At 41.6% G+C, this 15243-nt stretch overlaps 1 long non-coding RNA gene across 1 annotated transcript in view; it reads left to right on the top strand.

Annotated features, from left to right (window-relative positions):
* The window catches only part of LOC137210166 (uncharacterized), a 139335-nt gene extending 124492 nt beyond the window's left edge, over positions 1–14843 (top strand). The window contains exon 3 of the long non-coding RNA XR_010936290.1: positions 9723–14843. This is a non-coding gene — a long non-coding RNA (uncharacterized lncRNA). The remainder of the gene's footprint in view (positions 1–9722) is intronic.
* The last annotated feature ends 400 nt before the right edge of the window (positions 14844–15243 follow it).

Raw genomic sequence — 15243 nt, forward strand, 5'->3', positions numbered from 1 at the left:
TTGTGTATGATTTCCTGTGCTGTGCAAAAGCTTTTAAGTTTCATTAGATCCCATTTGTTTATTTATTTTTTTATTTCCATTACTCTAGGAGGTGGGTCAAAAAGGATCTTGCTGTGATTTATATCATAGAATGTTCTCCCTATGTTTTCATCTAAGAGTTTTATAGTGTCTGGCCTTATATTTAGGTCTTTAATCCATTTTGAGTTTATTTTTGTGTATGGTGTTAGGGAGTGTTCAAATTTCATTCTTTTACATGTAGCTGTTCAGTTTTCCCAGAACCACTTATTGAAGAGGCTGTCTATTCTCCATTGTATATTCTTGCCTTCTTTATCAAAAATAAGGTGACCATATGTGTGTGGGTTTATCTCTGGGCTTTCTATCCTGTTCCATTGATCTATATTACTGTTTTTGTGCCAGTACCATACTGTCTTGATTACTGTAGCTCTGTAGTCTGAAATCAAGGAGCCTGATTCCTCCAGCTCCATTTTTCTTTCTGAAGATTGTTTTGCCTATTCAGGGTTTTATGTGTTTCCATACAAATTTTGAAATTTTTTGTTCTAGTTCTGTGAAAAATGCCATTGGTAGTTTGATAGAGATTGCATTGAATCTGTAGGTTGTTTTGGGAAGTATAGTCATTTTCACAATGTTGATTCTTCCAATCCAAGAACATGGTATATCTCTCCATCTGTTTATATTATCTTTAATTTCTTTCATCAGTGTCTTATAGTTTTCTGCATACAGGCCTTTGTCTCCTTCAGTAGGTTTATTCCTAGGTATTTTATTCTTTTTTTTTTTGCAATGGTAAATGGGAGTGTTTCCTTAATTTCTCTTTCAGGTTTTTCATCATTAGTGTATAGGAATGCAAGAGATTTCTGTGCATTAATATTGTATTCTGCTACTTTACCAAATTCATTGATTAGCTCTAGTAGTTTTCTGGTAGCATCTTTAGGATTCTCTATGTACAGTATCATGTCATCTGCAAACAGTGACAGCTTTACTTCTTCTTTTCCGATTTGGATTCCTTTTATTTCTTTTTCTTCTCTGATTGCTGTGGCTAAAACTTCCAAAACTATGTTGAATAATTGTGGTGAGAGTGGGCAACCCTGTATTTTTCCTGATCTTAGGGGAAATGGTTTCAGTTTTTCACCATTGAGAACAATGGTGAAAAACTTCAACTTTCTTGAAGTAGGATTGTATTGCTATAAACATCCCTCTTAGAACTGCTTTTGCTGCATCCCATAGGTTTTGGGTTGACTTGTTTTCATTGTCATTTGTTTCTAGGTATTTGATTTCCTCTTTGATTTCTTCAATGATCTCTTGGTTATTTAGTAGCATAGTGTTTAGCCTCCATGTGTTTGTATTTTTTATAGTTTTTTTTCCCCTGTAGTTGATATCTAGTGTCATAGCATTGTGGTCAGAAAAGATACTTGATATGATTTCAATTTTCTTAAATTCACCAAGGCTTGATTTGTGACCCAAGATATGATCTATCCTGGAGGATGTTCCATGAGCACTTGAGAAGAAAGTGTATTCTGTTGATTTTGGATTGAATGTCTTATCAATTAAATCCATCTTGTTTAATGTGTCATTTAAAGCTTGTGTTTCCTTATTTATTTTCATTTTGGATGATCTGTTCATTGGTGAAAGTGGGGTGTTAAAGTCCCTTACTATTATTGTGTATATTGTGTCAGTTTCCCATTTTATGGCTGTTAGCATTTGCCTTATGTATTGAGGTGCTCCTTTGTTGGGTGCATAAAGATTTACAATTGTTATATCTTCTTCTGGATTGATCCCTTGATCATTATGTAGTGTTCTTCTTTGTCTCTTGTAATAGTTTTTATTTTAAAGTCTGTTTTGTCTGATATGAGAATTGCTGCTCCAGGTTTCTTTTGATTTCCATTTGCATTGAATAACTTTTTCCATCCCCTCACTTTCTCTCTGTATGTGTCCTTAAGACTGAAGTGGGTCTCTTGTAGGCAGCATATCTACCAGTCTTGTTTTTGTGTCCATTCAGCCAGTCTATGTCTTTTGGTTAGAACATTTAATCCATTTACATTTAAGGTAGTTATCAATATATATGTTCCTATTACCATTTTCTTAAATATTTTGGGTTTTTATTGTAGGTCTTTTCCTTCTCTTGTGTTTCCTACCTAGGGAAGTTCCTTTAACATTTGTTGTAAAGCTGGTTTGGTGGTGTGGAATTCTCTTGGCTTTTGCTTGTCTGTAAATGTTTTGATTTCTCCGTCGAATCTGAATGAGATCTTTGCTGGGTAGAGTAATCTTGGTTGTAGGCTTTGCCCTTTCATCACTTTACATATGTCCTGCCACTCCCTTCTGGCTTGCAGAGTTTCTGCTGAAAGATCAGCTATTAACCTTATGGGGATTCCCTTTTATGTTATTTGTTGCTTTTCCCTTGCTGCTTTTAATATTTTTTTCTTTGTATTTAATCTCTGATAGTTTGATTAATATGTGTCAGTGTGTTTCTCCTTGGATTTATCCTGTATTGAACTCTCTGCACTTCCTGGACTTGATTGACTATTTTCTTTCCCATACTGGGGGAGTTCAACTATAATCTCTTCAAATATTTTCTCAGTCCCTTTCTTTTTCTTTTCTTCTTCTGGGACCACAATAATTAGAATGTTGGTGCACTTATTGTTATCCCAGAGGTCTCTGAGATTGTTCTCCATTCTTTTCATTCTTTTTTCTTTATTCTGCTCTGCAGTAGTTATTTCCACTATTTTATCTTCCAGGTCACTTATCTGTTCTTCTGTCTGAGTTATTCTGCTATTGATTCCTTCTAGAGAATATTTAATTTCATTTACTGTGTTGTTCATCATTGTTTGTTTGCCCTTTAGTTCTTCTGGGTCCTTGTTAAACATTTCTTATATTTTCTCCTTTCTATTTGCAAGAGTTTGGATCATGTTTACTATCATTACTCTGAATTCTTTTTCAGGTAGATTGCCTATTCCCTCTTCATTTATTTGATCTGGTGGGTTTTTCCCTTCCTCCTTCATCTACTGTGTTTTTCTCTGTGTTCTCATTTTGCTTAACTTACTGTGTTTGAGGTGTCCATTTTGCAGGCTGCAGGTTCATAGTTCCCATTCTTTTTGGTGTCTGCCCCCAGTGGGTTAGGTTTGCTTAGTGGTGTGTTTAGTTTTCCTTGTGGAGGGAACTGGTGCCTGTGTTCTGGTAGATGAGGTTGCATCTTGTCTTTCTGGTGGGCAGGACCACATCCAGTTGTGTGTTTTGTGGTGTCTGTGAAGTTATATGATTTTAGGTAGTCTCCCTGCTAATGGGTGGGGTTGTGTTCCTATCCTGTTAGTTTTTTGACATGGGGCATCCAGCACTGGAGCTTGCTGGTCTTTGAGTGGAGATGGGTCTTAGCGTTGAGATGGATATCTCTGGGACAGCTCTCACCGACTGATATTATGTGTGGCCGGAGGTCTCTGGTGGACCAGTGTCCTGAACTTGGCTCTCTCACCTCAGAGGCTGAGGCCTGACATCCAGCCAGAGCACCATGGCTACATGGCTCAGAAGAAAAGGGAGAAAAAAAAGAAAGAAAGAAAAAATAAAATAATATAAAAAATAAAGTTATTAAAATAAAAAATTAAAATAATATTATTAAAATAAAAAAGTAATAAAAAAGAAAAGAGAGGAGAGCAACAAAACCAATAAAAAAATCCACCAGTGATAACAAGTGGTAAAAATTAAACTAAGATATACATAAAAATCAGAAACTAGTCAGTCACATAGAGCAAACCCCAAGTCTATAGTTGCTTCCAAAATTCACCACCTCAATTTTGGGCTGATTCATTGTCTACTCAGGTATTCCACAGATGCAGGATACATCAAGTTGATTGTGGAGATTAATCCACTGCTCCTGAGGCTGCATGGAGAAATTTCCCTTTCTCTTCTTTGTTCGGACACCTCCTTGGGTTCAGCTTTGTCTTTGGCCCTGGCTCTGCATGTAGGTCACCCACTGGCATCTGTTCTTCACCCAGACAGGAGGGGGTTAAAGGAGTGGCTGATTATGTGGCTCTGGCTCACTCAGGCTCGGGGGATGGAGGGGTATGGAATGCGGGACGAGTCTGTGGTGGCAGAGGCCGTAATCATGTTGCAACTGCCTGGGCCATGCCATGTGTTCTCCCGGGGATGCTGTCCCTGGATCACGGGACCCTGGCAGGGGTGGGCTGCACATACTCCCTGGAAGGGAGATGTGGATAGTGACCTGTGCTTGCATCCAGGATTCTTGGTGGCTGCAGCAGCAGTGTTAGCATTTCATGCCCGTCTCTGGTGTCTGCGCTGATAGCCCCAGCTCGCGTCCATCTCTGGAGTTCATTTGGGTGGTGCTCTGAATCCTCTCTCCTTGTGCACCCTGAAACAATGGTTTCTTGCCTCTTAGGTAGTTCCAGACTTTTTCCCAGACTCCCTCCCGGCTAGCTGTGGTGCACAGCTGTGTTCAGGCTGTGTTCACACAGCCAACCCCAGTCCTCTCCCTGAGATCTGACCTCTGAAGCCCAAGCCTCAGCTCCCAGCCCCCACCCACCTCTGCAGGTGAGCAGACAAGCGTCTCAGGCTGGTGAGTGCTGCTTGGCACCGATCATCTGAGCGGGAATCTCTCCGCTTTGCCCTCTGCACCCCTGTTGCTGCGCTCTCCTCCATGGCTCTGAATCTTCCCCCTGCCACCTCCCCCCCCACATCTCCACCAGTGAAGGGGCTTCCTAGTGTATGGAAAATTTTCCTCCCTCACAGCTCCCTCTAAGTGGTGCAAGTCCCATCCCTATTTTTTTTGTGTCTGTTTTTTCTTTTTTCTTTTACCCTACCCAGGTACATGGGGGAGTTTCTTGCCTTTTGGGAAGTCTGAGGTCTTCTGCCAGCGTTCAATAGGTGTCCTGTAGGAGTTGTTCCACATGTAGATGTATTTTTGATGTATTTGTGAGGAGGAAGGTGATCTCCACAGCTTACTCCCCCACCATCTTGAAGGTTCTCCTAACCACCTATTTCTTAAGCCAGCCTCTTATACCTAGGTTAATTATTCCTGCACCCTAAAGTAGAGTTGTTTCAGTAACAAGAACAGGTGTTTCTTAATACAATGTTTATCTATTGGATAAACACTGACAAATTCACATTCTTTGGCCTTCCTTTTCCTTTTTTTAATGTTAATTTTATTACAGTATAGTTGATTTACAATGTTGTGTTAGTTTCAGGTGTATAGCAAAGTGAATCAGTTATACATATACATACATCCACTCTTTTTTGGATCTTTTTCCCATATTGGTCATTACAGAGTATTGAGTAGATTCTCTGTGCTATACAGTAGGTTCTTATTTGTTATCTATTTTATATATAGTAGTGTACATGTCAATCACAGTCTCCCAATTTATCCCTCCCCCACTTTCCCCCTTGGTAACCATAAATTTGTTTTCTACATCTGTGACTCTATTTCTGTTTTGTAAATAGGTTCATTTGTACCACTTTTTTAGATTCCACATATGAGCGATATCATATGATATTTGTCTTTCTCTGTCTGACTTACTTCTCTCAGTATGATAATCTCTAGGTCCATCCATGTTGCTGCAAATGGCATTATTTTGTTTCTTATGGCTGAGTAATATTCCATTGTATATATATATATATATATATACCACATCGTCTTTATCCATTCCTCTATCTATGGACATTTAGGTTGCTTCCATGTCCTGGATATTGTAAATAGTGCTGCAAAGAACATTGTGGTGCATGTATCTTTTCGAATTATGGTTTTCTGCAGCCTTCCTTTTCCTTGATTACACATCTTCTTCTGTTGATACTTCCCTTCTTTATAGATGAGATAAATAAGCTTGGTTACATTATAACTTTAATTCCCTACATTCTAGCCCTTAGCTGTTGGGCTTGGTGAATTCCTAAGTCCATGCAGCAGCACATGTGCACAATGACTTTTAGGACCACTAATAATGTTAACCACCAATTATCTCTTATATGTTGACTTTTACCACCTTCTGTTGCAATGGGTGGTTGTTTCCTGACTGTCTCCAAATTAATAGATGGTGTGGATTCTTGAGTACAGCTTCCAAATGATCAGTGACTTCTTTTATGTTTCTTTTATGCTGCTAAAAGGAAACCTGTGCCCTCATCCTAGTTCCTTTTTCCTTGGGTGACACAAGATGAGGGAATTTCAGTTTTCACATCTAGTGTTATCTCTCTATACCATAATAGCAGCCTTCGTTGCTCTAAACTGCTGTTGAAAGAGACAACCACTACTAAGCCATTACCTGTATATATTTTTATCACCCACTATTCATTATAATGCCTTTGTGTTCTGTCAGTGTTATCAGAGGCAACCAGTATTTATTAGGTATCCGCTGGATGTGTTACATTGTGGTAGGTGTTGCCAGGCGCCCTTATTTAGAATGAAGCATTACTTTGGAAGAAGGTGACAATTTTTCTCTACAGGCCACCACTTTACCTTTTACTGTGGTTTAGGCCACCACGTTGGTCAAATTACTCATTATGTCCCATGGGCTCTGTTAGGATTTTCTAGAAATGTGAGTGTGTTTGTCGTGTGCCTTAGATGGACTCCCTGCAATATGGCCTTTGGGTGAATTTGCAAATGTAAAGAGAAAAGATAGTCCCTCCCATTATATTTACACTTTAACACATAGTAAAAAACAAAAAATACTAGTACCATGCACCTGTGATTTGGAAAACAACAAAATTTTCTAAGGAGAAATTGTGTGCGTGTGTGTGTGTGTGTGTGTGTGTCTCAATCTCAGGAGGCATAAGAACGTCTACTTTCATTTTAATATGTGTGCTATGGACCTGGGGTAATATAAGACTTGTAAATATTTCTAGGCCTATTTACCTTAATAAGCATAGTTTACCTTATTTTATATCATGTCCTGGTGAGGCCTTAGTGTTCTCGTCTGGGAATCATTTCTGATTTCTTGGCTTCTGATCAGTATAGATTTTGAACTCCCAGTATTCTTAGTCTTTGCATTCGTCAACCATCTTAAGTCTTAGAGAGTAGGTATAGCTGTAATAATTACCTTGCTGGTCTAGTGAGTCTGAGGTCACTGTCCATTTTGGCACACACAGTATGCCCTTTAATCCTACACTCTCTTGGTCTCTGGGGTATCTGTCATTACATCATGGAGTCCTGCTAGATACAAGTGACAAATCTACCAAGATCTTTTTAAAGTTTTGGATGCCTTTTTAATTTTGAGAATGATGATGGCTTGGGTTACAACTCATTTCTTGTTCTCTGCCCAAAATTTCATTGCAGAGTTAGAACTATGCAGGTGTTGTGATCACTGGACATACCAGTAGAGGGTTGCATGGCATTTTCTTGTACCCTGAGAGGGACTTACATTGTATTAAACAGAGAAGCAACCTAACTCACTGAACAAGACATTTCAGTGTGATGGAATCCCCTTAACAGACATGACAGTCATTATTATTATTAATACAAATATTGATAAGAAATTTCAATGCATGCAATGCCATCATTTTACACAGCATCCAGATATTTTTTGGCTATAATTTGCATGCTGTTGTATGTTTTCCATGTGTGTCCTTTTATTCAACATAGGCAAAAATAGATACCGTTGCCTTATTTGGGGAGGCATAATGGGGAATTGGAGAACAGATAGACCTGTGGTTTGATTTCACCTCAACTCCTTTAATCAACTCAGTAGTGAATGTGAGCAACTTACTGTCATCTCTGAATTGAGGGTTGTATCACTTGGGTTCTGGTCAGGAGGCAGCAACTGTACCAGTTATATTAACAGGGAGAAGTTAATATTAAGAATTGTTAATCTGGGATTGGAGAAATGAAAGGTTAAAAATGAATACCTAGGTATCATGGAGGTGATGATGCAGGAAGCAGCTACCAAGACCCTTGGCTGGGGAAACAAAAGGAATAAGTTGGACTTCTTACAACTCAGAGGATTGGAGAAGGGGCCCTGCAGAGCTTGTATGCTGATCTCTGAGGAGGCTGTGCTGGCTGGCTGGGCTGGGGTCACTGAAGGGTAGCATCATGAGGCTGGTTCTATGAGTGGTAGAAAAAGTACACAGTTGAATCGCTATTGCTAATGGAATGAAAGCTACTGCTGCAAGCTGGAATGAGCTGCTGCTGCCAGGGCTAAGAATTGTTGCTGAGATGATGCTGACAAGAACAGGAAATAAAACCAGAAGCATCAAATCCCTGCTTCCTCCTGAAGCCTTGCAGTCTCTCTCTGGTGCTCCCTATTGGCAGAGCCTAATGGATCAGCTGGCAAAGCAGAAATGAGGTCTGCAGATTCTCAGCCCCAGCACAGAGAGTAGAACAGAAAAACAGTTGGTTTGAAACTGAGAAACAATTGCTTAATAACCAGTAGAGGGGTGATATTATACCCCAGAGATTGGTTATTGTTTTAACATTATTATTATTATTGAAATTTATGTTAATAATCTAGTATGATGACTGGGTCATAGTAAGAGCTAAAACTCATCTGCTCTTTTCATTTTGCTAGATTTACTAAGTGTTCTACCAGCCTAGTTATTGAAGATGGCCAATTACACTTTGATGATCCATTTTGATTTTTCCATTTTGGCCCCAATTCCACTCCAGTAACATTCATATATACAGATTAGTAGTGTTGACTCTGGAATCTACTGGTTTTTAGCCATGAACTATGGGCGAGTTAATTAAGTTCTCCAAGCCTCAGACTCTATTACATGAGATAACACATATACAGTGCTTAACTCAAAGCCTGTCCAATAAGTGTCTACAAATACTAGTGCCATTATTGTTATCATCATCACTATCATTATTTATTGAGTGTATAGAAATTGCCACAAAATAATATCAACTTAAAATACAACATTTGAGGAGCCAGCTTTCTCCAAAATCACAAACAAATACCTTGGTCCTCTGAAATTTAATTGTCATCGTGCGAAGTAAACATGGTTAATTTTCCTTGTTAGCCATCTCTGTCATTTTTGGTGCTTCAGAAGATTCCTACTTTTCTGATCTTTTATGTGACATTCTGAAAGAAGCCAACATTTCCAATTCTGTTTTGCATTAGCGGATATGGAGACCTGAAGTCTCTGAGACTTGCCATGAGTCATGCGTGTGTTTGTAAGAAGGCCTGGAAGGGATTTGAAAATCCATCATACCACTATCAGGGACTCTTGAATTCTGAAGCATTCCTGGCTGCCACTAACTCAGGGATATGGAGATTGTCACTAGAAATTCAGAGTGAGTGTCGTGCATGGTAATACGGTACATCATGGCTAGGTCCTGAGGCAAGCTGAGGACATCGTAGATTTGTTGCATTATGCATGAGAGGGTGTAAGAAATAAAGGATCAATCATCTTCTCCCTCAGATAACATTGATCATTTGCTACACATTATTTGGCTGGGTTCTGTGCAGATTTATTTTCTACAATGAGAATGAAAAGCAGATTGCCTGTTTCCTTAATGAGCAATGACATCAATCCAGCCAAATCTATCCAATGCATTGGATGGCGCTCTCTCTCTCTCTCTCTCTCTCTCTCTCCCTGCCCCCCTCTGTCATAGTTAGAAGAAATAGGGACAGCTTCTGAAGAAGGTGCCAGCCCCTGAGAGGATGGTGACAGAGTGGGAAAATTGGGTCTAATTTAGGCTGATGAAAAGTCTCTCTCTCTCTTTACATTTTTTGCTTTTTAATTTAAAGCAGTGTTTCCACTCTCCATTCTTCCAGATGACATTCTGAGGGGCTGATCTCCGGAAAAGGCCAAGTGAAAAGTCATCCAATAACAAGGAAGAAGATGGCGTGTAGAATGCACGAATAGGCTTTGCTGCTGGGATGCTACTCAGGACGAAAGGGCACAGTCACGGGGGCACACAGCAAGTAGCATCAGAGAATGTTATTACGATGCTCCCCAGTCAACGCCAGTGACTTTAATAACATTGGAATCAACATGTGGCATTCCATAAGAAAATGGAGTTGAAGTTTGTCTTCTGTTGATACAGTATTCTCCCCGTTGTGGTAGTGAATCGTCGGTAAAATTGTGTTGGAAGTAGTGTATGATCCAGGATTTGGGAGGAGATAAGAGGTCTTGCTGGGGCACACTCTCTGCTTCAATCAGACAAGTATCTGCTGAGGGAGGCTGGGTGGGTGGGGGGCTTTGACGAGCCAACGATGGGCAGCTGGGGAAGTGGTGGAGCAGGTGACAAACAGCAGGTCTGGGCTGGCATGAAATCCTGGCAGAAGGGGTCCCCCTGCAGGCTCAGTCTGCAGAGAAGCCCCATGCCTAAGGGAGAGCAGAGATTGCAGGTCTCTCTCAAGCGGGGATCCCGAGAGAGGGGGAGTGTTCAGACAGGTGGATGGAGCACCGGGTCAGGGCCACATCCGGGAGGTACTGCCAACAGATGGCTGTTGCTCAGGCCCTGGAAGGAAGAGTGACGAGGACCAAGCAGGAGACCATGTGGGGAAGGGCCAGGGGGCTGGATACAAGGCCTCCCGCACGAGGAAGTTCCCATCACACTGCATTTTTAAAACTGTAGGAAGCTAATTAATCATGAACCATGATATCACATGGAATCAGTAATGTAAATTGTGAACTACAAGTCCTGGTTCTGTTTTTCTGCAGAAATGTAAATATGGGAGAGTTTTCACCAAGATGAAAATGAATTACAAAGAAGACCTGGGGAGGGGCCTTTCATGGAGTGTATGCCTCTGCTACATCAGCCTTGCTTCCCACCCTGAAGGCCACAGAGGCAGGTTACCAGAACCGGGGCTCAGGAGCTGGGCTGGGGGAGAAGCAGACTTTCAGTGGAGGGCGGAAGGAGAGGCTGGGAGGGTACTGGAGGCTTGGCTGTAATAATACCTCACTCTACGCCTCACGCTGTGCTAAGCCTATAGTTTCCCATAAAATTAGGTGTTATTAGCATGTTCTTTTCTGTTCTGTTTCTTTCTTCCCTCCCTTCTGCCTCCCTTTCCTTCCTTCCTTCTTTCGTTCCTGTTTTTTTTTTTTAACGAATGAGGGAACTGTAACAGAGAAATAAACTAACTTTCCCAAGTCAGTGACAGGTAGAGAGCTGACCTATAATCTGTTGTTTTGTATCCGGAACCTGGTCTCTCGACCACTGCTCCACATGACGTCCCACTGACCTGATCTGTGTGTCACATAAGAGTCAGCCCTGCTCGGAGACTGCCCTGAGACAAACCATCACCTTGCTCATCCTAGAGAGTCCTTTACCAGCTCCTCTTAAGATCAGCTTGTCTGGGGAGTTCAACTTCAACGTGGTGTTGGTTGTGTGAACGTGTAGTCAGTTCCTAAGCTTAATTTTATTTTGTACCCAAATGGAGATCATTATACTGCAGATCTTATTTAAATCCATCTCTTTGCATTTAGCCATCTCATTGTTCTAGCCTGTCTAGATCTCTTTAAATCCTTCTAACAGCAAATTTTTCTTTTTTCTCTCTTTTTTACAATCCAATGCAACCTGAACTGAAAGCCACAACTCTCCAAAAATCCCTCCTGTTTCTGAAAGCTTTGACACATTCAGCAAAGATCTATTCCTCGGTGTCTGAGCGTGCTGTGTTTATTTTCTGCTTTGCCGATTTGTGGAGTTTAACTGTACCCAAATGTGCCTTTAGATGGCAAACTCTTTGGGGCAAGGGCTCTGCTCTTTGCTTTGGCACGTGCTACTTATTACAGAGCTCAGTGCACACCTGGGGCTCCAGATAAATAATAACAATTCAGGAGTATTTCTCACTTTGAGAGTGGCACGGGCCCTTTCAGGCAGCCTGTTAGCTTTCTTAAAGAATATCCCAGTGACCGATTTCACCTTGACATTGGAGGTGCCCATCTCTCTGCACCTGTTCCACCTGCTGCCAGCCTGATATCTGCTTCTTTATTGTTTGCTGTTTCTGCTCTGCCCTTAGGAGCCATTCCTGAGACGTAGCACTTGGGCTCGCAGATGACGCTCCCTAGTATATGGGTGTTTTGATTCTGACCCCAGCCAGGCAGCCTTCTTCCCCTCTGCAAAACCCTCCCTTTTCCACCTCATTCATGCCAAAGTGTGAATCCCGGATGATTGCCAGGGGAAAGAAGCCAGAACAGGAGGAGGTAAAGAGGTGGGAGGGGACAGTTATTTGCTTTTGGCAGGAAAAATAACTAACCAAACTAACTAACCAAAGCCTGACTTTCACAGATTTTAGCAAAAGGGTCTTTGATTTTGGTTTCTTTCTCTGTTTTGCTCATGCGGGGGGTGGAGTGGGCACAGGTTTGCAGCTTTCTCTTGTGAGCTTTGAAAAGAATAGTTTAAATATAGTTAACATACATATTATCATCTTCAAAATCTAGAAGGAAAGAAATCCTGGTTTGGCCCCAATGGATTTGGAAGCCAAGTTGCCCGCTTTGACTGCAGCCAGATTAGGTTACTCTAATTCTCTCAAGTAGTACTTTTGCCAACAAGCAAAGTGGATCTTACGGAGGGGCCAGGACTCAGCTGAGAGGGAGAGGTCTCATACCCATAAATCATCTGTATTTGTTCGCAGATTTAGAATGGAAAATCCACTTTTAATTCCCCTGACTTGAGTTGCTGTTGCATAGGAGGGGTTGCTCCTTGGCGGGCTGACACTTCAAGCTCTTGAATTACCTGGTTCAGTCTCGTGCCTTCTGGCTTTTCTTGGCAAACCAAACGCCACCATTAGACAGTGTTTATATTCTCGATCAAAGAATCCTTTTAAACATTCCTTTTCATCATGCTCGTATCTCATTCACTCACTTCCAAAGCAGTCAGGCCAAAATTGGTGTCTAGGAAATTACTATATTATTCTGTGCTGTGTGATATATATGTGTAATTGGTATTGACTCTACGGTCATATAGTTTTGTTCCAAAGAGTAACTTTATTTCTAAACTGACTTTAGTTTCTGCCTCTGAGTCTTCAGCTTGTTTTCCAATAAAACCTCTCCGATACACGAATTTCTTGGTCAAGTTCTACAATATGGACATAGGCCAGTTCATGGTTTCATCAGTCCAGTGTTCAACTAGATCAAGATTGTTTTCTCTGTGCAAAATTTCTTCCTCTCCATTTCTCCTGATATAACTTCTAAATGACACTGAGGGAAGGATAAGTCACTCTTGTGATGTTGAAGACTGGGAAGACACCATGCATTTTCTGTTCTGCTAATATTCCTTTAGTCTATTATCCTACTCTGACCGACACCTGGAGGAATCACACGGCAGCAACCGTCCTCCTTCCCACTCCACAGGCAGCTTCATTCTCCTCCCCCTCCTGTTGAATGTTCTTCCCCAGATGGGCTCCTAGAATTGCTCATTGCTGAGGCTGGTGGGGGGCCCCCCTCTCGTGTCTCTGTGCACAGGCCAGCACACTCTTGTTTCCTTCAAGTCTCATGGGGCTGGATAGGTTTGCAAAGACAGTATTCTCCAACTGTACCTGGAAAATGTATCAGCAGTCTTTTTTTCCCCAGGCATTCCAAACATCATAGGAGAATGCCCTGGTACCCCTCAAGCCCCTAGTTTGGTCAGAGGTGGAAAAGAATAAAAAATTCCCCACTGCTCATTCTTTTCACTTTTAATCTTATTTGGACTCCTCCATCTCTCCTCTTTCCACAGGCTCAAGCCCTTTTGGAATGGCAGAGGGGAGTAGGCATTGGTGCTGTGGGTGGAGAGGTCGGGTGAAGACCAGCTCCCCTGCTTTGCAAATGTGTACCAGTATCCCCTTTCTTACACCTGAGGTCTTTTATCTCAAAGACAAAACTGGGGCATTTCTTTTTACTACTTCCCATATATGTCAACTGTATGTGTTTTCAGATTTAGAATAAAAAAGCAACTTTTCGTTCCTTCCTTTTGGTTCATGTGGGTTGATGATGGGAACAACTACTTCCCCATGGCAAATGGTGACTCAGTGTCTCCTGGTCTGAATGCCGGTGTTGCAGGGGGTATGAATACTACATGCTGCTTGATACCTCAGATTATCAGTGTGCCACAAATACGTTACATTTCTTCCTGCTATATATGTGTGTGAGTGTGTACACTTGTGTGTGTATTTTGGCAATTAACATAACCAAAGTATGTTAGCTGGTTCTACTTCTAATTCTCAAGTAAAAAGAAAAATGATAATATTAAAATGCCAAACATACAAATATTTAGGAGTATTAACTATGATGTCATCTCAAGAACCATATACAAGAAGGAATGAACATTTTTGTTCTTAGAAGAAAATATTCATGGCTATATCAAAACAAATATAATGATCAAGTATAGAGAAATATGGGATAATATTTCTTTGTTTTAGAGTATCTGGAAGCAAGAGGACAGTCTTTTTCTAATACTAGGCCAAAGGATGCTGGAGGTGGGGTGGATGTGCACAGGAATGCTGGTGTGGAGGTCTGGTGCTCAGAATCAGATGGAGAGCAAGAAGATTTCACCTTTACGGTATGTTGGCTTATCTACCTTGCAGATTACCCATGGCAAGTAAGGAACGCAAGATTGTTTTCTATACTGCACAGCATAAGACTGGGCCTCTTGTCCATGCACTTACTGGTGTATGGTAAAGGAATTATACTTAATTCCCTCTTCAGTGGCTCTTCTCCCAGCCCCTCTGCATCCATTCTCCAGATGGCAGACAAAGATCTCTTCAGAAAGCAAAACTCATCCAGTCATACTTCCACTGAAAACTCTGCAGTGTCTTCCCATCGGTCTCAAAAAAATTTTTTTTTCTTTCTTTTTTTGCGGTACACGGGCTTGTTACTGTTGTGGCCTCTCCCGTTGCAGAGCACAGGCTCCGGACGCGCAGGCTCAGTGGCCATGGCTCACGGGCCCAGCCGCTCCGCGGCATGTGGAATCTTCCCGGACCGGGGCACGAACCCGTGTCTCCTGCATCGGCAGGCGGACTCTCAACCACTGCACCACCAGGGAAGCTCCCGGTCTCAAAATTTTTAAAAAGTTTTTTTGTTTTTATGGATTTCAAGGCCTCACGTGGTCGGGCCTCCACAAGCTCACTCATGGCCCCTCACCGTCTTGCTCTCTTCTCCCAGTCTGGCTTTTCCTTGCTCTCTCCTATTTGCGGGGCACTCCTCTACCAGATGGCCTTAGCAAGTTGTGTTTGCTCTGCCAGAAGCACTTCTTTTTTTTTTCAGACTTGCCATAGTTTCAATCTTACACTCTTTGTGTGATTACTGCCTGATGTCTGCGTCTCTCACTGCGTTGTGAGATCTGAGTGCCAGTTCCGCTGACGACTGCAACAC

Source organism: Pseudorca crassidens, chromosome 17 (assembly GCF_039906515.1).
Source record: "Pseudorca crassidens isolate mPseCra1 chromosome 17, mPseCra1.hap1, whole genome shotgun sequence".
NCBI classification, from domain to species: Eukaryota; Metazoa; Chordata; class Mammalia; order Artiodactyla; family Delphinidae; genus Pseudorca; species Pseudorca crassidens.